General features: G+C 37.7%; 1 protein-coding gene across 2 annotated transcripts in view; it reads right to left on the reverse strand.

The window, feature by feature from the left end:
• CDH13 (cadherin 13) overlaps positions 1 to 23,700 on the reverse strand; it is a 515,166-nt gene that overhangs the window by 316,846 nt on the left and 174,620 nt on the right. The window lies entirely within an intron of this gene.

The following is a 23,700-nucleotide window of genomic DNA, read 5'->3' on the forward strand; positions in this document are numbered from 1 at the left end:
CCTACACAGGAGCTGCCAGGCTGACAAATGATGCGGTGGTCTGTGATGAAGACAAAATGCCCACTTAGATCTAGGCTATGGCAAAACTCCTCATTTACCAAGCTAGATCTGAAATTTGGTCGAAAGAGCTGAAATGTTAGTGCATTAATCCACTTCACTGCTTGGTCCAGCTACTCAGAACAAATTAATTAACAGGCATTAAGTGAGTACAAAGAGCTGAAATTGTAGTGTATTAATCCACTTCACAACTTCGGCTGTATTTTTACTCTTCAACACAAACAAATTAACAGACAGTAACTGTCTGATACCAGCAGCTTAATTCTATTCTGTGATACAGACAGACAGTGTTGTAGTGTCTTGTGGACAACTTCTTATTACTACCTGAGCGGTACCGGACTTTGCCTGCATTTGTCAAAGATGAAAATAAGACCTGAACATGTCCTGTGTTATTTGTTCCCACCGTAGTGACCCAATTAAACTGGCAGGACAATGCCCCTTAGAGTTCTAAACTTTTCATTAGTCCGGACACTCTCAAAGACCCACTTAGTATCACTAAAGAAATGAGTACGCAGGCAAAGTTCTAACTTAGATGAGAGGCATCTAAAAATTCACTTGCAATAAAACAACTTTTAAAAAACTATGACAACCAAGACACTTACAAAAAACAGCCATTCACTCAAATTTTACTTCTAAATCCAGCTTTTGTAGAACTTGTAATATATGCTAGTTAGAAACAGCAACATTGTTTTGGTTTTGCTATATCTATTTTGGGGTGGGAAATCAAAGCTCAGCTTTTTTGCAAGAACATTTCCAAAAGAAAAGTGAAACGTGCAAGATGGAGACCCAGACATAGGCTTGGAGATCTGAGTGGATGCTCACATTTCTCCTTAATCACATGCTGGCAATTAAGTCTAATTCAGGAAATTCAAAGAGTGTACCTGTCAGGAATCAGGAGCAAATTAATTGCTATACTGGAACAGATCAATGATTCATGAGCTGTAACATCAAGCTGCTAACAATATTAATTGCTGCATACTTCAGGAAAAAGACCTGAAAATGGCAGGAGTTATAGTTTACAATGGTTTGAAGGTTTTTTTCCTGGATTATAACTGCTGAAACTAAAGTCGAGTACAGCTTTACAATACATGAAATGTGACATTGATAGTTCAATACCGTATATCAATTCATATGTTTGGATCCAAGCATTTTGCCCTAACAGCCTGTAGCCATAGTAGTACAGAAATATTTATATTCCCTCCTTCCCACCTGTTGACTTTTAACTGCATGTTTCCATGGGATGAGAACAGGCACCACCTACACAAACACCAAGTAAGCAGGTTTTATTCAAGTCTCCTGGCCAAGAGAAGCGAGATCCAACCTTACTCCCAAGCCTGCATGCCATCTGTTCGTCAACTCCACTGCTATCCCTACTGCCTTGCTTTTGTAGCATTGGCCATGGGCTACCTACTCTGGGTTTTTGGTCAGTGGGTAGCAGCATCCAAGATTATTAAAAAGAAATAATACTCTCAAAACTGCCAGAGCAGTGTTGGAGCACTCCATAGCTCCTTATTGACTACAGTGGAGTCACTGAATAGGGACAGATAGTTCAGCGGTCAAAGCATTTGCAGGGGATAGAGAAGATACAGACTCAGTATTGTTCTAATAATTGCTTCCAGAGACCTTCCAGTGAATCACCATATTTTAGCACTTACACCCCACAGATCTATAAAGTCATCTCGAGTCTCTCGATTTCTAATCCGGTGTCTGAGAAAGAAGTGATGCATTCAAATGCATTCAAAAACCTGAACTCCAACCAAAACAGAATATCATCCACCCCTTAGTTTCCACTTTTCTTTTTTGTTCATGTTTCATATTTGTTCCGTTCTGTCAGAGAAGTTTTATTTTTGTCTATACTCATTGTCTTGCTCCCAAAGTCACTGAAGTCATTAAAGTCAGTCCTGTGATGTCTGCTGCATGTACTGACACATTGGAATTTAAACAGAAGAATTCTAGAATTAAAAACCTGAGTTCTCCCAGCTTGAGCTAAATCAGCAAAATCTCTCTACTCCTCATAATTATCCATCATGCAGCTAGTCCCAGAAGAATCTCAGCTGGACTGTATTTAAATGGCATTATGAATCTGTAAGAGGAATTCTTCAGTTCTCGTCACACATGCCAAGTACAAATGTTCTGCTTCAAAATGTGACCAAAGACCCATTGTGCATATCAGATTATGCACAGCATGTTGCATCTATGAAGTGCAGAATTTCCAAGGAATGTAAGAAAATGAATTCTACTCTGTGTTATTCAACTTTCTTTGCACCATTCTCTTTGGTATCTAAATGTAGCACTGCAACAAAATCAAACTACCAGCTTAGTGCTTAAGGTCCCAGTTACTATTGCCTGACCATTTCAGAGTGGAATGAAGCACAGTATCAGTTTCTTAGCTTAAAATAGCTTTATTTTGCTAAACCTATCTAATAGAGACAGGTTGATAAATTGCACCATTCATAATTTGATACATTTTTGGCCCTGTTTCAGTTTACAAACTGTCCATTAACAGATCTTGAAATCTGTGAACAAATACATTATCTGCCATTACACGCAAGTTTCTCAGATGAGTAATTTTTGATCTTTATATTGCTCAGGCAGTTGCTTAGAAACATTTGTCTGTATTAGTTACACAAGTCATGTGGTATTATTTTTCTTTTCAGATTGGATGGCTTCCGTGAATAAGCAACAGAGCATGAAATGCAAATTTCATGATATAAAATTCAAAACTTGTTTTTGGCAAGGATTTGATTTATTACGTTTACAGCACAAGATGAAAACAAAAAGGTTATCTCTGTGATCTGAATGACTTGACAGGGGAAGTAATGCCTGTGCCACTTGGAAAACAAGTGGCCTAAAATTGCAGAAACAAACAAAAAAATAATTTAAAAAAAAGGAATTGCATGGAATCAGTGGAGAGCATGGCCGAGGGAGCTTATTCGGCTGAAAAGATCATTCACAGAAACATGAAGATGATAAAGAACAGGATGGAAGTTTGGAACAGTCTTGCTATGGAGTAAAGTGGAACCTATGTAACAATTCATTTTACTAGTTTTCTGCATAGAAATTATGCATTTTTCTTCTATTGACTACTCCTTTCCAGGAATTAGTACATTCCTAGATCAAAGCATAGGTGCTTAGGTCAGAAAAAAAATCACTGGGATTGAAGGATTATTATTTGCCTTTTTCAGAGTTTTGAGCAGGCAAAGAGAAGCAAGTAGCCTTCGTATTAATAGTAACAGTCAGGTCTCATTCAATACGACTGAAAAAAGTGTTCTCTTGTATTTCATTGTAGATTATATAGAAATACAGTAGAATCTTTTTTTCTGTTGATGCTATCGGTATGAAAAACATCGCAACTCATGCTTTTTTCCTTCTTTTAACTTTGAAAAAGGACCACTTGTATTTGCCTAAGTGTTTCTCCACTGACAGTAATGATTTTTCTTCTCTATTGGATGCAACAATTACTAACAGCAAAATCATTGGTTCAAAACTAAATATAGAAATTTTCTAGCAGAGGCTGCTTCTTTCAGTTGAAGAGAACCAAATATGGTAAAACTATGTTGCTGAGCACACTTACAGAGTGCAATCCAGGCTACTTCTACAAACTATAAAGCCTACATTCAAACTATAGCCAAAGTTATGAAGACCAAACCAAACAAACCCCAAAGGAGGAAATACTGCTAAAACAATGGAGAGAAACTTAGAAAACAACAGGTTCATTTTCTTTTTTTTCCAGTAAATATTTAAACCCAGACTGGAAGGACCACTGGAAAGCAAAACCATTTGCAAAGATGAAAACATATCCAAGTTTTTGCTGAATTGTAACACCACACTGGACTATAAAGGTATTGGGTCTGACTTTTAGTGACACTTGTGATAGCCAAGAGAGATACATCTCATCCCACTACTAATTAGGTAAAGTCTCTGACTAGCTTTCCTAGTACTGCCTTTCCTGCAGCTCTGCTAGAAACTAATGCCAATGGGTCTCAAATGACAGAAACTGTGCCTAGCAGCTGAAGCCTGGCATCAGTGCAAAATATTTGTGCCACTGATGATTTAAAACAGGCTTAGTTTTGGGTGGACTATGACTAACCCATGATTAAGATCAAATCCTTCTGCTAGCAAAAACAGCATTGAGCGAGTGTGAAATATAAGCACAGTCCTTGCTTACTCTTTAATGGCTTATCTCATAAATCCTAGTAAAGGCGTTCCACAAAACCAGCCAGAAGTAGCATCACACTGAGCATGTCTCTCAATATTCCGTCAAATGCCAGTGTGTTATAAATGAAGTATTAAAACACTGAATATGAATTTGATTAGAAAACAAAGGTATACGTTTTGATTTTAGCAAAAACAGTCTTCAATAAATGCGAATTCCTCCACTGCATACTTTCAATGTTTGTATAAGAACTTACACACATATTTCTTAAATACCAAAGAATCACTTCTTTTTTTCCCCCCTCCTTTCTCTAACATGCTTCTCAGTCAGATCATGTTCATCCATTTTCAATAGTACGTTACTCCCTTCATAGCTGCATACAGAAACTTGGTTTAAGGAATATGAGCTTATAAATTGCTATCCTTTGCCTGCCTTTTAAATAAGGCAGAAAAAAAGAGAACAGAACCAACATCCTGAGCTAAGATTAAAAGCTGCATTCATATTAAAGAATGGTGTCTTTTTGCCATTGAAACTGAAGCTGTAGATTATTCTGGGCTGATAAAGTACTACAGTGGGCAAAGAACTTTCTCATAATGCACACTGCTGTAAAACAATTTATCTACAAGAAAGGAAACAAGTTTGCATAATCCATTTATGGTTGATTCAGCTTTAGAGGAATTTGTTACATAAATATATCTTGCCCCGGGGAACTGTTTTTCCAAAATAACTAATGAAAGTGTTTGAACAACTTAACACTGATAATTAATAGGATTTTTCAGTATCACAACGGACAATGACATCTTCTCATGTACATTAACTGTCTCGTCAGCGAAGAGACAAAACCTTGGCAGACTCCAAGAGCCAAATACATCAGAAAGTGGACAGTGAATTGACTGAGCACTTGCAAAAATGTGAAGTAGGAGACACGTTTTCACTGATCATCAAAAGGCATTTTATAGTACTTTCTTAAAAAACATTCCATAGCTCAGTAATTATAGCTTTAAAAATCTTAATTAATAGTCCATAAATTCTTCAGCTGACATTTCTAATATTCTGCTATCATGCTGGAATGTTTGACTAAAGATAATCAAGTACTATTATGTTGTTATACACTTTGCTGGCAATCACAAGTTATGCTTTAGGTTTAGGTGTCAATATTAAATCATCAGGAAGGATTACCACAGGTAACTCTTTCACAATCTCATCAATAATGCCTTGCCAACTACAATTCTGCAGAGGCTTAAAATTTACAGTGAACCTTACCTGCTTTTGTGGTCACATAATTATTTTTATTATGCTTTGTGGCAATGGCGGCTGCCAAAAAAGGTTGTCCTAAAATCCCAGTGTGACAAAAATCAATTTTCAGATGCAAATGAGGGTGCCATAGGTGACATTTTTCATACCCAATAAATTGCCTGTCTGTGGCTTTGAACTAATGGACACATAAACAAGAGAGATTGGTGCCAAGGTATTGCATTATAATCTTAGCGAAGTTTTATGAGGCTCATGCCACAGACTGCAAAGGGAAACTAAAACAGAGGGAGGGGGAATGAACAATTTGAGCAAACCTGTAAGAACAGATATAGGTTTTTTTTAAAAAATGTGTTTTTCCTCTATTTTTTCCTGAGCTCCAATTTCCCACCTACTTCCCCTCCCCCTTTTTGGTTTTTTTTTTTTTTTTATTTTAGTGCTTTTCATGGCCCCTTCTGTCTGCCACAACTTTTACCTCATTATTATTCTCCACCTCTCCTGTTCTCCATCCCTTACCTGTCTCCCCAGTTTCTCTCCTAGAAAATTTGTACAAACAGGATTCCTTCCCATTATTCTTTTTTCATTCTGGCAGCATCGTTTCCATTTATTTCCACCTCCTTGAGGTGATGGGCAATCCCTGGCAGGGAAATTATTCAAAGCCACTCTGCTGTAGCTGACTCTGCAAAACCAAGGTAGACCTTGAATCTTTGGCACATACTTCTAAAGCAAGATGTCCAGAGGACATGCATGAAAACACGGTTTATCATCACTATTAAAAATCTTACAGAGTTAAGTACAGGGAAGAGCTCAGATTAAAGCTGCTGATCTGAACATCTGGGTAAGGAAGTAGAACCAGCAGTTGGGCATCTAAGTGACATCCCACTGAAGTCTCAGGGAGCCGCGTCCCTCTTCAGGCACTGGGTCCACATGAGATTTTGCGTACTACACAGATACAAAGATTACAACCAGATAACTCTCAGACTGGGGGGGTTTCCCCTCCCCCTTCTTCTCTGAATCACAGGCCCTTCAATTTTTATATTAAATAATGAAGGGATATAGATTAGTTCGGTGTTACTAAATCTACGTACTTACACCACAAATACGTTTACACTTTCCAAGGAAACGCAAGAAATACAGTGAAACTAGCATTACCTTTAAAAAACAACGAAGACTTTAAGTGACCTCACTGCTCACGTAAGATATAGCTACACTTCAAAAACATGAGGAGGTCTGCATTTGCACAAAACAAAGAGCAGTGGGTTTAGAGGCTTGTCTGAAGTGTATCTTGAATAATCACAAACTTCCTGAGCCTGCAAATTTAGGTTAGAAGTCCTGAGAGATATTTACTCTTGCAATACAAATAGAAACATGATAAAACCAATATTTTCATGCTATTTGATAGTATTGTTTCCAACTATGTCTGAAATGAAAGATATGATTCCATAATAGCTTCTCAAACCTCTTCAAAAGATTTAAGCAAAGTTCAAATCTTAAGCTTTTGAAACTTTAATCTTGAAATAAAGATCAATCTTTTTGTTATTTCACCTTTTTCTCATGTTAGGAAAATATGAACAGGACTAAAATGACAAAGAACTGAATCCTGCATCAGACTTATCCCCATCCAATTGCAAGACAGGGATAAAAATTTGAGAGGAAAATCTGAAAATATACCCTTTTCAACCTCTCATCCTGGCATCCCCAAATAACATTATTGCTTCTGGTGCTCCTTAGTTGTGTTTTGAGTTCTGTTTGTTTTGGGGTAAGAGGGAGAAAAGGTATTTTCTTCTGCTGCACATCTAGCTCACTCCTGAAAAATCAGAGCTCCCTCTAAAGTCAATAAACCAGTGCGCCTTGACTTTGCCTGTCATCAGCATCAGCACAACAGGGGAGCAGAACAGGATCCTAATACTGTGCAGGCATAACTCTGAAAGTGCAGTTTTAAACTTTTGTTTATGCCAGTTGTCTGATTGGTCAAATACCATTAGTGTATTCCTCAGAGGCAACAGTTTATTCCCATTGCCAGAGCAACGCCTGGCAAGGCGTGCATGTGGAACCCAGGGCAGCATGCCACAACCATCTCCACCCTGTTCTCCTGAAAAGAGAGATCATGGTGGAAAGTATGAAACATACTGTTCCCTGCCTTTTAAGGTCACCACAGAAATTTACTTCACAAGCTAGCTAATATACACAGCTTCTCTTTCTTCCATCACTCCATTTCTTCATGGCCTTGTAACCCGTGCAAACATTTGGAAAGCAAGTCTTTAATTCCAAAAGCCCACACGTGACTTTGGTGGCCAAATTCCCTGATCAGATTAACTGTCTGCATCGCTGCTGGTAATGCAGAAAGTACCTCACAGGAAATTCCCAGGAGGTGGAGACTTACCTTCTAGTAAATCTACACCACGGAAGAGTACGATGGTCTCCTCATCCTCTACAAGCACAGCAAGTTACATCAGGGTTGCAAATGCTATAGATTGGCATTGGTTAATGTAGAACTCAATTTTACCCTGTTTTACAGTTCTTCCTTTCTGGAAGCAGCTTCAAGCTGTATGAACAAAAAACCTACCCATAAGGCTAAGAAATAGACCCTAGGATTCTCAGCTTTTTCTGGTGCTGAACCAGATTTGTCCAGGTCATAACTCCCAGCAGCAGAAGATGCCAGCCAAAAGATCAGTTGCATCAGATTCACTGATTTATCTGTGTTAAACAACAGCAAAACAGAAATTCGAATAATATATATTAAAAAAACACACCCAAAACACAAAGGAAAACCTTCTTAGATAACAGATATGTTCATTGACAGTGTATCAGAAGCAAAAGATTTTCAAACAAGTTTAGTGAAAAATCTGCTGAGAAGTAGCTCTACAGTTCTGGTCTCCACAACTGCTGTCCAAAGCTATGAATTTATACAAGAAGTTAATTTAAAAATAGAAGATATAATGCAGCATAGTTTTATGAACTCTTAGTAAATGTGGAGCCCTAGGGCTGAGTGTACTTTCATTTTAAGTAATGTATTCCACATGTAAACATTAAAGACTTAAATATACTGGGATAAATGAATTTAGACTTGCTAAAAGGTTTCTATAAATAGCCCCCTATTATGTCACTTCTCCAGACAGCCTGCTTTGTTGACCCTTACTGTAAGAACAGAGCATTCCAGTTTCCCTGTAGTGAACATGAAACGCTCACCTAAGGAAAACCTTTCATAATTAGAACAAGGCAGGTACTAAACCTATCCCTTGGCTTATCTATGTATTTGTAGCTAGAGTTCATTAACTTGTCAGCACCGATTCCTTTTCAATAGGAAACTGAAATGAAAAAATGACGTGCAAATCAATATCAACTGTTAAGTCATGTTCTCATTTAGCAGAGTGTCAGATATGAAATATTGAGAATTAAAATGAAACTTTCTGGTGGAATAACATGCTTAGTATGCCTTTTTTTTTTTTTTTGCTAGGGAATTAGCACAGTGATTGTAGCTAGTTGTCGTCCTATAATAGAAGTTACAGCACGTTAAAAGTTAAAGAAGATCTTCTAACCCCTATTTTTATTTTCAGGTATTTTTTAAAAATACCATTAAACTTAATAAATGTGAGAATCATTTAAAAACATATAATTCATGCCCATTAGTTGGCACAAAACCTGGGTAGCACATCCATATATATCTAGAGAGAGACCTCCATATAACTCAGTATTACACCACAAGTCCACAGACATATTTTTGGAATGACATTTCACATGCGTAAATCACACTATTATCAGAAGGGACTACAAATTATGATAATAGGATGTCAAAGGCCAGAGGAAATTTCTTGGACACAAGCATACGGTAAAGAACTGATTGTATATCCTGATATATACTGAATTTCTTATTACCTTTCTAGAGAGAAACAGTCAAAGTCAGCAAGCTCTACCTGGTAAGCTGTAGGCCACATGGAGACCTGCAAGAAATCACTGCAAGTGCCCAATAAAGTTGAGCTCAGATGTAACCCACCAAGTAGATGCCTTGGAATAGAGTTAAATCAATCAACCACACATAAAAACCTTAATTTCAAAATTGCTAGGTCTCTGTCAGCAAAAGAGGTAAAAGGTCCATATTACCCTGTGTCTGAGTACCTTGCCTTTATTATGAAGTATCTCCATTTTATACACAGAAATCTGAGGCATAGAGGTGAAGACTGTCAGTACTATAACAGTTTTTCCTTTTGTCCAAACTCTGTTTTGTCTAGAAGCTCTTTGGGCAGAAACTATTTTTATTACATGTATGAACAAGGTCTCAAAAGCCACAGTCTTTGTCAGTGCTTCTATACTACTACGGTAAAGTGAAGGAGAAATAATGCAAATGCAAAATGTTTTTGCTCTGTCCCTTGATTCTCCTAAACACATATCCTTACAACTAGAAAACAGAGTCTTATCTTCCTATTGTCTAGAGTCAAGATTAATTTCCCTCACCTTATTTTCTCATTTTATAGTTTTAAAGACTGAGCCTTAATCAAGTCTCTTATCTAATTCACAATTGTTCTGAAACACATTTTCAATTAATAAAATGATCCTAAATACAGCCTAATGCACTGAGCACCAACTAAAAGAAAAGGCACAATAATTACCAGCAGTGACAAGGAATTGGGAAAGCCATTAAACAAAACCAAAATAATTTCTTCCCCCTCCCCAGCCCTCTAACTAGCCCATATTTTTGTACTCTAGAAGATACAGTAATTATGTCTCTCAAGTAAACCAGCTACTTTTCTGTTCAGTAGACAAATGTTAAAGGAACTCTCCCTCTTTTATACTTCTAATATATTTCCCATGTTTTTCCTCTAATCGAATTAAATATGACATGTTAAAGCAGGAAACATTTCCATTCGGGATACAGATGATTGAACTTCTCTGGCAGATGTTAAATTCATTAAACATCATAGGACTGAACAGAATCTGCCTTACGGTATTTACAAATTTGAGATGTAATTTTAAAGTAATTATAGTCAATACACAAAATCTGGGATTAAAAGCCACTGAATAAGTGTGAAACTTCTGAGATCCTCGAAAGAATAAAAAAAAAAAAAGCATTAATTTTGCAGGGATTCAGCTGAAGGAAAAAACGACATTTAAAATAACTGAATAATTATTTTTTGTTTCAAAGACACAAAATATTGCACCATATTGTGACTGCCTACTAACATTATGCGCAATTAATATTATATATATCAACTCGATGCTAATAGCATCCAATAGAAAATACTATACCATATGATAGTCCCACTAATACATTCAGTTTTCTTGGCAATTAAACATGGAAGCACTAACAATTAACATCAAGGTCACCCTCAAATAAATTTTGATTTGGACACTCCTCATAGCAGATTTATGAGTAGATTCAAAGCTCATTAAAGTCGGCGGAACGGCTCCTGTTGACTTAATGGAGATTACATTTGGTGTACTGCTTTCTGTTTTCCTATGACAGATTAATTACACGGTTTTGTGAATAATCATGCCTAAAAATCAACTCTGTAACTTAAAGCTTCAAGCCTTACCTCATGTATACATGTAACTTTGTCAGAAGTCAGTTTGAATTTTACAGATGTGAGCCAAATTTAGAGTCAAATCTTCCCCAACTTTGACTTCTAATCTTTAAACTGAACTTTTAACATCCCCTCCCCTTACGTCCATCTTAATTCCTGATTTGAGGGTCAATATGAAGCATGACAGACTTTTTCTGACTTTAATGACCTTACCAGCTTTCAGAAGGATGGTTGTTCGGGGGGAAGAGAGCAAAGCACGTGAGGACAGCACAATACAATGGCACAGAGAAAATAAAGTTGTCTGCAGATAAAGTCAGAAAGTTACTTAACCTGCCCTGCAGAGCTACATAAGCATTTAAGGACATAGTTTGGACTATCCATAGTTCTTTTGACACAGATGGGAAAAATCTTCCCCCTTCACTAACTTGCATAGCAATAGAATAACCAAAGTGGACAGGAAATGGGTATGAGTTTGCATCATATTAAGTTGATTGCCCAGAAGAGTTGACAATTTTTCCCTTGACCTGCTACTGAAAAAACTCACTTCTGCTGAAAGCCAAAAGAGGGGCAAACAAATACAAATTGCTTGGCATCAAATTGCAGCCATTATTGAAACAGAGTGGATAGAACAGCCAATTGTATCAATTTTAAGATTATGATTTTAAATAAGTGGAAGGAACATGATTTTGTTGAAAAATTGTCACATATTTTTCCTCCTCTTTATTAAAAAATCCCAACCTATACGTATTCCTGTCTTATGTTTCTCAACACAGAACTACAATATATGCACTGTAAAGAACATGTTTTAAAGTCTCTCTTGCAAGATATCCTACACCAATATATTAGTAGTGTTTCTATGGACACAGCTGGAAATTTAATACATATGAACAGTTCTAATAAACCTCTCAATATGGAGGTTCAGGTTTTTTATATAATTACTGACAGTAAATGAATGAGTCTATAGCTGATAAGATGTCTGTTGACTGAGCCAGTACCAAAACAACTAATGAAATCCCCATTTCCTAAATCAGGAATTCAGTCTAAGTGCTTTTATTTCTAGCAGGCAATTATGCTGCAAAGGGATGGTAGGATTAATACATGCCAAATCAAATACAGAATACTAGTGTAATAATCATCTTAATCTAAAGCATGAGTTTATAGTTTGCAGCAAGAGCAGCAATAAGAACAGAAGATCTTGTCTGAATATTCTTGTCGCCAGATGCTGCCACACTGGAGCACAATGACTGAGTGCATAGTCCCGCCAGGGGTTTTGTCTACCAACATAGTCTTTCAGCAGTCATGAATTTCCTATCAAACAGAAGTGGCTGACTTTTTAGTTCATCTTCAGGGAAAAGAAAATGTCACAGGTTTGAGAATATTCTTCCTGCATAGAGAAGAAACTGCAGAAATGTAGTATTTGTCAGCCAATCAGGAATTTTGAATTTACTGGAATTTTTGTTAGAGAGTTCAACAATACCCAAATCAAAATGATATGCCTCATGAGAGCACTGCAGTGCCCTATTTCATAGGGGCTGACACACTATTTTATCACCACACTGCTGTGCTTATGCATTTTGATGCAGCCTTTTAAACTATTAATAGTGCAAACATGAACAGATTTCTTACTAGCATTTCTTTTTCTGGGGAGGACAAAAAAGTTAGGTGATACTAATGTGTACTAATGTCAGTGCATGTGCAAAGCCTTCAGCATCTCCTAGGATAGCCCAGTACTTCACAGGATCATACCCTTGAAACCCCTATATAAAACATTTCTATGTTGATATCTAGGAATGAAAGTTTGGTACAGCCTTCCAGATTTAAAAAACTTGTACTGTCACCTTTCTTCCAGACAATTAGAGCATAAATCTTTACACAGCACAACAGCGTTCAGTGCTATTAAAAAAAAAAGCTAGCAAAGAGATAAAGAAAAAAAAACAAACCACAAAGATTCAATGTGTTAACATTCAGTATCAAATGGGATCCAGAAGAGCTACAAAAAAGAAAATGTGTTTTATTTTTTAATAGTTTGTAGATTATCATCATCAAGTCTGCAATGTGGACAAATCTACATCTGATGGATGTATTTTTCATGCTTGTTCTAGTAACACGGAAAAGACAGTGAGCAAACATCAGGAGGGTATGAAAATGCTCAACTCCATTGTTTCTTATTAGCAAAGTCATTAAAGCTCCAGAAAATCTTACCATTTTTGTGTTCGTACTCATACAAGATACGAGTAATGTGAAGACAAAGTTCACACACACAAAAAGACTCCAAATTTCCATTTGTGAATACACCGGCCATGTCACAACATGGTTCACATGGTTGGCAGAGACCATTAAAAAAAAAACCAAACACCCCACCCCAAAAACCACCACACACAAACAAAAGCCAAACAGTTCATCGATACTGCCTTGATGTTAACTGTAGAACAGGGTACTTGGCCACATAAAATATTCAGTAGTTCTCCAGTATGATTAGTACCATTATAGAGGCAAATGTACTTTAAAGTTAAGCGTTTAACCCATTTCTGATTGATGACGCAAAAAAGGAGCTTCTTAAGCAGAAGTTACAGTATTGTTTTATGACCAGTTTAGTCCACAAGAAGGCCAGTACACCAAGAGCTAGATCCAGCTCTCATTTTAAAAGGATTATAGTCTATTCCTTATCTTTAAAAGCTGCGTATACGAGATCCATGATTCATTTATCTCAAAACCACAAGGTAAGTCTAAAGATGGAAAAGAAATGAAAGACACAGGATTTCAAGATAGTTTCCCACTGAATTCAGACGTATGCCAAATGGTTCAACAAGTATTGAACACCATCAGCCGCAAGGGTGTTTGCTGACTTGCCTGTAAATTAAAGTGTATCTGTTCATGGTAGTTTGAACAGTTGCTGACTACATGACTTTCTGTTGCTAGAGCTTGAATCAAACCAGTTACTGGAACAATTACTAAAAATATTTTAACAAATCTATTCCTACTCACTGGGAAACATCGTTTACTGCTATGGACCAAGCTACAGTCGTAGTGAGGTTGTTAAGAAAATAGAATCCTTCTTTTCCATAGCAATGAAGGACACTGAGGAATTTTGGTGGTAGCAAAAGTATTAGCAGCAGCCAATTACTGCACGTAGCAGGACTACTGGCAAGTCCAAATCGACCTGCTGCCCCTCCTTTCTCTTCCTGTGTAACCACCATCCATAGGTGCACTCTCAGTAAGGGGGGAGGGAATCCATAAGCAACTAGTAAAACTATTTTTTCTAAGATGGATCGACCACTTAATGCAAAGGTTATTAAGTTTGATGTGGTGGTGAAATAATAAGTGAGGAGCTGGATGATTAATAACTCCAAGATGACTGTAAATATTAGCAGGGTTGTTTATTATGGAGATACCAAATTATAATAAGCTTTAACTCTGTCATTCTTATGCTGAATATTTCATCAACTTGCCAAGTTATTCTAGGTACTTAAGACGCAAAGGAATACTCTTAAAAGCAACAGAATTGTAATGATCAACAAATAAGGACTTTTAGGTCCAGAAGGAGCCATCTGTCCTTGTAGTGGCAGAATCAATTCTTGGGGGAGGACAAATGTAGATTTTTATCCTGTGATGCTCCATTAAATGCTTAAGGTGTGTGCTGAGACAGGTGTTACTATAATAACCATAATAAATGTCCCTTCAGGTTTGTGAAAACCAGCATGGACCTATTGGGGCAATCATTAGGGATGATTATTGGTGTCTCTGATGGAGAGAAATGGCTAAACTCTTACTCAGGAAATCATCTTTTCATGTGAATAATTTCTCCTATTATGGCTCTCTCTCAAATCTACCCTGTTTCTGGAAGCTGATGGAAAAGCTTATAGTAGGAAAACACCAGCAATATTTTGTGTCTCTGACACAAAAAAAAAGAACCTCGAGCTTAGTTCTGAACACAGCTTAGTTTGATTTCGTCTTGGAATTGTCTCTGTTCCTTAGTAAGTCTGAGGTATCACTGGTGAAACTGGGGCAGCTGTCATACATTGACCGCATCATTCCTGCACGCTGGATGAGAGAACAACCATGGAAGAAATTCTGTACCAGAAGTCTCACACGTTCTTCTGGTTTCTGTAACATCTCTTGTTTATTATGGATATGAGGACATGAAGGACGTCACGGCAATTTAAATAGCATATAGAAATCACCATGTCCTTTTGCAAAACCCCTTATTTAAAAATTACTCTGTTCTTATGCTGATGTGAAAAAGTATTATGAAATCAGTATCAACAATAGAGGTATCTGTGCAAATACTTCTTTTTACAGATATATGTATATAGACATGCACACACACATATTCTTCCTCTGTGTACTTAATAGTTACTCTTTAAGGATCTTACAGGGTGAAAACCCCTTTATAAATGAAAGATATTACATATCCTAAGAGACTTCTACTTATCCTTTATGATCTTGCTTAATGTTCTACTAAATCATGCTTAGCCTGTTGCTTTCCCACTTATATCCTCATTTACTACAATGAAATTTAAATTTAAACCTTTTCCAAATGGTGCCTTTAAATGTTCCTCACACCTCTGGTACAAATTTCCACACAACTCCATCATTCTCTGGAAATTAACGCATAGCATTGGCATCATTTTCTCTACATCATCAGAACATTTTCAGGCTGGACTCAGAACAATAACAACTTGAAAAAAAATTAGATGTCAATACATGATACTTTATCACTCATCCACAAAATTTAGTGGATTATTTTTTAATGGATAAAGGACAGTTAGCATCTGAGATCATAAAAAGAAGCTAATTCACTTCAATATGTCTTCACACAACTCATCTACCATTCAAACTCTCATAAAAATGTTTTAGGGGCAAGAGGTAAACAAGTATTTTCTTGGCACTCTGTGCCAGAGTGAATTTTAGTTCAGATAAAACACTTCAGCAATCGTTGAATAATCTCTTTCACTGAGATTTATGGCAGCTTTGCCATTAAGTCTTATGGATGAAGGATAAGACGTAAGCGTGTTTTAAAAGAAACAGAATAAAATTGGTTGCATTCCAGAACTGCATTTGGTTCTGAGCTTCCACTAAGACCTTAAGCTTACACCAGAAGCACACCAAGCAATAGCAAAAATATCCCATGGATGATACCTGTTACTGCAGGGAGAACTAACTGAGAACTCTAAATGCAGTTCAGGGCTGAAAGGAATTATGATTTTATATATTTTTAATAAAATATGTCCATTTAGGATATTTTTGCCTGTCATTTTTCATTAGTCTGTTAATAATATGGAAATATTAACAAGGTTTGCATGCATTTCAAAAATCATCTCATTTCACATTTGAATCACTGTTAAGCATATTCTATACTTGTCTTAGCTCTGCTTGCTCTGAAAAGCACAAAGTCCCTTTTCCTGGATAAATACATCCCTAGTTCACATAAAATCTGAATGTAGATTACTCATAAAGAAAAGCACTGAACATTCACAGAAGCTAACACCTTCTTGTTTCACAGTCAATTATTCATGTTTCCAGTCTATAAGACCATTTTTCTCCTTAAATAACCAAGTACTTCTCATTTACATGCTGAAGTTGCGCACTGAGGGAAATAGAAGGAAAGCTAGCCCACACGTTTGATCTAAGCATTTATACATACACTGAATAAACTTACAAGACACACTTTGCCCAAAAAAGGAACGTTACATTAATGAAAACCACCAGTGGCTCATGTTCTTTATAGTATTTACTCTGGTATTCAACACAATATGTAATTGTTGCTATGGCAACTGCCACATCTCTTGGCACCATAATAATTCTCAGATAAATGGATCTTTGTCAGAGCAAACTCCAAAGCCAGTGTACATGAAACCTGCATTTCTTTGGTGGTGGGAATCTGCAGAGTTAAGTTGGAAGTATAAATTCAGTCCAGGCCTGGGGGAAAGCACAAGCCTATCAATAGAGGTGAGGCTCTGCTGCAGAGCTGAGTAAAAGGGGGAGTGTGGCTATATATAAAAAATCATAACCGCTGTGCGCTGCCATGGGACTCACAGGGTCACTCGGAAACAGGCCAGCAAAGAGGTATGGGAGTCACGTCCGTACGGTGCTGTCAGACAAAACTCCTGCTTCGAGGGTTTGATCTAAAGTCTGCTGGAATCTGATTATTTCAGCAGGTTCTGGATTAGGCTGAAGGATAAAAAGGGAAAGTAGGTGACTGGAATTTCTATGGAAAACAGCTTATTTCAGTGGTTAAGGAATTTTCTTATATAAAAGGAGCTCTTTGTTGTTTCCCCAAGAGCAAGTGGTCTGCACAGAGCATTTTTATAAAAATATAGCCAAAAAGGCAGCTAAATGATACTGCAGAATGACTCATTGATGAGAACAAGCTCTTGCTTTCGTTGGCATTAATTAAGATGTATTCTGTGAAACCTGCAACATAGCATTGCGGACTAAATAAATAAATAAATAAATAAATGCTTCCTTTTGCTCTTGATTAAAGCAGGAAAAAAGTAATTTACCAAAATACCATCAACACACAGGTATTAAATTCTAAAATCACTTATACCTCAGCTTTTTATGCACGAATTCCAAGTCAATAGATGTTTGCAGTGTGCTAACGAACAAAAGTAAAAGAAGTAATAACAAGTCAATCAGTTAATGGCTCGTAGGAGAACGTTACTATGTTCAGCTTTCTGCCAAACTGAACACAAAAGTGAGAAGATTAATTATCTTTTGTTTGCTCCTTAAGAAAACCCATCTTTATATGCCTGAGGGACACTTGCATATACAAAGGCAAAATATCTCCACAGCTTTTCTGAAAGAAATGGTATTTTATATACTGTTTTGATCTGTATAATAACTCATAGGTGTATCACAGTTATTGATGTACCCCTGTGACTTAGTGTATTTTGCGCCTTAAAATTAAATGCAAACCATGGTGGTTTATTTATGCAGTGCATTACTTTTTGCAGCAACGGCTATATGCAAAATCTAATAATAAGAAACTCTTCTAGTCTGTTTGTCAATATTTCATATGAGAGTCCATCTTCATACTTTTGCACAGCCATTTTCAGCCTATTTGAAATTCCATTCTAAACTGAAAAAATGCTAATATACGTTAATGGGAACGATCGCTTGCTATATCGGAGAGGCTGATTCTAGATCTTATTTTCCAAATAAATTATTAAACTGACAGATGACTAAACTCAACTATTCGCTTCCTTGCGTGAATATTTTTTCTGTGAGAGAATCCTGATTCATAATAAGATTATTGATCCTTTATCATCTGTTCTAAGGCAGAAAGCCACACATGTAGGATTTAAGGCTCTAGGCACTTTTTATCTTAATAAAATTTGCAATCTCTATCCTGCAGGGATAAAGCAGAGAGTAAGACACAAACAAGAAATGCTAACGTTTAAATCCAAGGAGCTTAGTTTCATTATTTCTGTTTGATACTTTAGGAAACAGAGGCACAAGCATGAAGCAACTTGCACAAACGTATACCTCCAGGCAGTGACTTAGTAGGAAACAAAATTCAGATCTGCAAAGTGGCTGGGGAAGTTTTCGGCTAGGTTGCCTCTCCCATCCCCACTATAATAAACATAGCAGGGTACCGATGCTGGGCAAAGCGAGGGTTTGACAAAGGGAGAAGAGAAGCAGCGTATCTGACTAGTCCCTAGCTCTTACAGAGTGGACTGGACAGAGTAGCAGGGCTAGAGCAACTTCATTTTCTTCGATCTGAGCTACTGCCGGAGATGATTTTAAACTTTCTTTGTGTACAACATGCTGTCTCAGGGTGTGCTCCTCCCTCTTTTCTCTTCTTTCTCCTATGCCTTTTCCATCTAATGCCTGGAAAGTGTCCTGAGGGTCTGACAGTTTCTATTTAATCATTTCCTCCTTCTGTATGGAAGACCGCTGAGCACCATACAGTGAAGTTACTACCAGCCTGGAATTTCTGAATATCTGTCTGCCCTCTTATCTGCTTTGGTGCCAGACTCTTGATATCTCACCCCCCTCCACCCCTCACCCTGTGTCTGTGATGCTGTAACAAATAAAAGTTCTAAATAACTCTCTTTACTGCAGGGGGAAAAAAAAAAGCTGCATTTTGCCAATGCGCAAAAAAAAAGGCAGAGAAAGATTGTTTTCCAAAGTTTCCTTTAGCTTCCAGTGTATTAAGGGTATATTCATTAAAACCAGGATTAGATTACAGAGCGGGAAAGGGAGGAGGCTACAAAGAAGGACTGGGTAGCATTCCAAGAGCCACTGCGGAAAGATGAACAAAATTAATTATATAAGCCAGACCTAATATTCATTAAAGGAGACCAAACCCTCCTAACTGACATCACAGATATGAGGTTAAATCAACATCCTTGGTGGATGCAGTGGCAGAAAAATGTTAAGAAATATCAACACCTAAGAGACCAAATTCAGGAACTGACAAACACAAATATTATTAAATTTATGGGATTTCTGTTAGGTGCATGTGGAAAATGGTATCAAGGCAACTATGTGCTGTTGAAAGAGCTAGGACTCTCCAGTTCCCGACAGGAAAAGTTAGGTCGTCGATTATTGAATCGAGCGTTGTTGTCTTCAGTGGACATTGTGCATATGTTCATTAGTCAAGCACAAACTGCTGTAAGATCTTAATGATTTGATATATTGTAAATGTGTTATTTAATGACTTGTAAATAGACTGACTCTTCTTCTCTATCTAAGTGGTGAGCTGGACCCCCCTGGAAAAGCCAAGGGTGGCAAAAGCTCAGATAAGACTGCAACGGTACCCCAGGGTGACAAGGGGCTCGGAACCATGACGTCTCATCTACCCTGCCAAAGACAGTAATCACTGGTCTTTACCGAGCCTGGAAAAGGAATATGTATACTTTTACATATGTTCAATAAGTAGCTTTGGAGGACACAGTTCAAGTCCCAGCTTGCTGCATTTTGCAACTCACAATCTGTTATGAGACTCTACAAAAGATTGGCTATACTTTGTCTTCCACAAAACCGGACTCTTTAAATCAATCAATCAATCAATCTACTAATATCTGTTCAAATGTGATGAAATTTCCAACTTCCAGTTGTCCTACTATTTCCATAAAACAAAGCAAGGACAAGATGTAAGTTAAAAAAATAATTACTGCCACTTGTTGGCTCAGTCAGTTTGTTCCCAAGTAGGGTTTGCGAGTGATTCATTTTTCCATTAGTGATCTGAACCTTAGCAAGTCTATGAATTATTCAGAATGAACCCAAAGTTCATTTGGGGAATCCTGGGTGAATCAAAACGTTTCCATGTCTTTTTTTTAATATCTCCAAGCACTCAAGTCCTGACTGTGTGAAAGGGTATTAAGCAAACAGCGGACAGAGCAGAGCACAAGCGCAGATGTGCATGCCTCACCAGCACTACCCCATGGCGACCGAAAGCAAACTTCATTTCTTTCACTGAGCACTCTGATCGCCTGAGGGTACAAGTGCGTACACACGGAGAACTATTAAAAAGGTGACACACTGTAATGTTACACCTTCCATAGGCCCATGGCACCTTTTCTGTACACTCGTATTCCACATGCCTCTCAAAAATGACAGTAGCGTTTTTGTGAATACTCGTCTCTGTCAAGACAGACAAAACCCTACATATCAGCCAAAAGCACAGGAGGAAAGGGGCAGTGACAACAGGTTGTAGAAAGCAATCTCACCATAATCTGACGTACAGATTTTTGATCTCAATAGCATGTATACATATCTGTAGGTATAGCTATTCATGGGGTTTAGGGTATTTTGCAGCAGCATCCAGACATCTGGAAAAACAGCAGTGCTGTACCTGCTCCTCTGTCACTGGAGACTACAAAAAATTCTGTGATCAGAGAGCAACAGCCAACTTGGCTGATGATGTTGAGGAACGATCTATCTTCTCAGACTGTAGTCATGGCCACCCTTTGATAGAAAGCTGCACGTGCCGCAGTTCTAATATGACTCTGGCAGAAGAGTAAGAAAACATGCCCTTCAGACTCAATAATAGTAAGTGGTATTCTAACAGCCACTGACTATTCACTCTGGCCATGGATTTGGTTTAAGCTAATCTTAAGACTGATCAGTGAGGCCGGCTGGAATCTTCCCCCACCTTCAGCAGGAAAGAACCACACCCTCCACCACTAAAATAACAAAAGCTCTTCTGTGCACTCCATATTTCACCTCTAAATATTTTCAATATTCATCTAAAGCAGTCACAAGGTTTTAGAAATTATGTTATCTCTTCCCAGGCTCAGACTGCCAGTCAGCACATTAGAGATCATTGTTGTCAGTCATTTCCAAACATGTTCAGAATCTGCAATTAGAAACACTAACAATGGGATTTCACAGATGTAGGTTACATGCTTTTAGAAAAGGAATGGCAGTTGCTGGCAGTGGGGAAATACTTAAGAACTACTTATCCCCTAATTAAACAAGGTACTGTACTCTAAGTACTGAATGCTAAGCAGTGCTCTAGCATGTGCTCATCTTAACCCTACCGAATTATGCTGAATTACTAAGGCTCCATCTGAGCATTTCTTAGCCAAGACTCCTTGAACAAACAGATGGAGCAGTTCTGCTGTTTCCATGCTGACGCACTCAGGCTGTAAAAGTACAGGATTAGGTTCAAATTTATCATAAAATCACTTTAGATAGGACACTGTAATCTTTATATCCTTCTCAAGTCTGACAAACAGAAAGACAAGACTGTGTTGTGTTTGAAATGGGCAAACAATAGCTGAAAACTGTTGGTAAAAAACATTGATTTAACAGTTACAGAGTGTTTTCTGAGGCCAGAGTTGGAGAGCCAGCCCCAAAGATCTTTATATTCCATTGAAGAAGGGGATGATCCTCACTAGATGGATTCCCCAGGACAGATTAATGCACCATGTAACTCCCAATGGCACTGCAGACACCAAGGATCACTAGACTAAAAGAGTAATCTCCTAGTTACGAGCTGAATATCAAAATCCATAAAGAAGTGATGAATGCAGCTGGAGGTGGTGCTATGATACTGCTTTGAGGAGTCACCTATGAGAGAAGACTGGCAAGTGGCAGAACATGCCAGACCTAGACTGGTTTTCTCTCTCTGAATCAACACAAACTGGTTGGAACAGAATCCAGGAGTGGGGGCCAAATTAGGCTTGGCTTTTGAATGTAGTCTGGTGATAGATTTCAACGCTAGGCATTAACTAACATTGCTGGAACATTCTGAGGGAAGACTACCCAGAACCCGAACAGGACATAAAGAGAAAATGTCACTGACAAAGCTATGTCACAGTCAGTGCAAATACACATCTGTCAATTCCTACTCATGAGACAAGATTTCCCCAAACTGAGGCTTCCATAGAATTTTCCCCTCAAAGATATTGAAGGGGTGCCTCTCTAAGAAAACCTGAATAAAACTTCAGAATACAATTCTCAGAAAGTCAGATCTTCACACATAAACAATCCCCTGAAGTTTAACTCCAGGCCTCCTGTCAGAAATGTCTCAAACTCCTCTGTGGTTTCAGTAAATTCTATCTGGAGAATGAAAATTGTCATTTTGAAACTGCTGCTAATATTTCAAAACCTGGACTGAAAACAAAATTGTTTGAGCATTCTAGTGAATGCACCAGGAGTGTGCCTTGCTAGCTGGAGACAGAAGACAGCCAAGGGCCCAGCTCCTGCAAGTGTAGTTTTCCTACTCTGAACACAGCAGTGCATGGTTCCAAATCCACAGCTCCACCATGTAAGAGACTCTCTCAAGTATGACCCTGATAAAATTTAACTTTGTGAAGAAACAGCGTATTTAAATAAAATTAAGTTCCATTTAAGCGTTCTGATCAGCTTTCTGCAGTTACACATTCTGGCACTTTCTCTCCTGTTGGCAATATATATTCACATCATGTGCTGCTTAAAGTGCAGATCAAAACCTTTCCTCAGCCACAGACTTTCAGGAAGTTTGTTCAACCTTTCCCCTAAAGCTAATTTTTTTTTCAAATATTTTTTTTTTAATGGAAGGCTTAAGTTGTACTAAGCCACTGTTGGAAATATAATGAGAATGCTGGTAGCTGAAAGTCTAAATACCAAAATAAGACAATAGATCAGTCATTTTTATCACGGCTTCTTTATACTTCCTTGAAAATATAGGTCTGTAAAGGTACCAGGCTTAATTGTCTAGCAAGTCACTGTCTTGCCTGCCTCTCTCCTAAATGCCACGGCACAGAAATGAAGGCTACTCACATTGCCTTTTGTTGTTTTCATGGGTGTGAAGTAAACAATTCAATCAATTCGTGAAGCACTTTCCCCCCGTATTTATTATGAGGTTAGTATTATAATGAAATTCAGAATTGGCAAAGAAAGGACACAGAATTCAGTGGACAGAGTGGAACAAAAATCACCAGTGCACAGAGACAGACAAAATGTAAATATGCGTTTCTATTTGCGTGAAGATTGTTTATGTAGTTTAACACATAACAGCATCAGATAAACGGACCTATATGAAAATTTAAATTCCACAGCATAGAATTCATTCCCACATTCTTAGACTTGGAGCAAACGTGAGGGTAATAAACGTGTAAATTCTAAATTACATGTTCAGACTGTGATTTTCCATTTTTAGTTAGAGCCAAACTCTGGTTATCCAGCATAATGCACACCAGAAGATTCAGCCTATTTTGATATTCGGGCTTTTTCATTTGAATAAGTTCTTTATGACTGTTTAGCATTTACACCTGAGGATGT

Source organism: Phalacrocorax aristotelis, chromosome 8 (assembly GCF_949628215.1).
Source record: "Phalacrocorax aristotelis chromosome 8, bGulAri2.1, whole genome shotgun sequence".
In the NCBI taxonomy this organism is placed as follows: domain Eukaryota; kingdom Metazoa; phylum Chordata; class Aves; order Suliformes; family Phalacrocoracidae; genus Phalacrocorax; species Phalacrocorax aristotelis.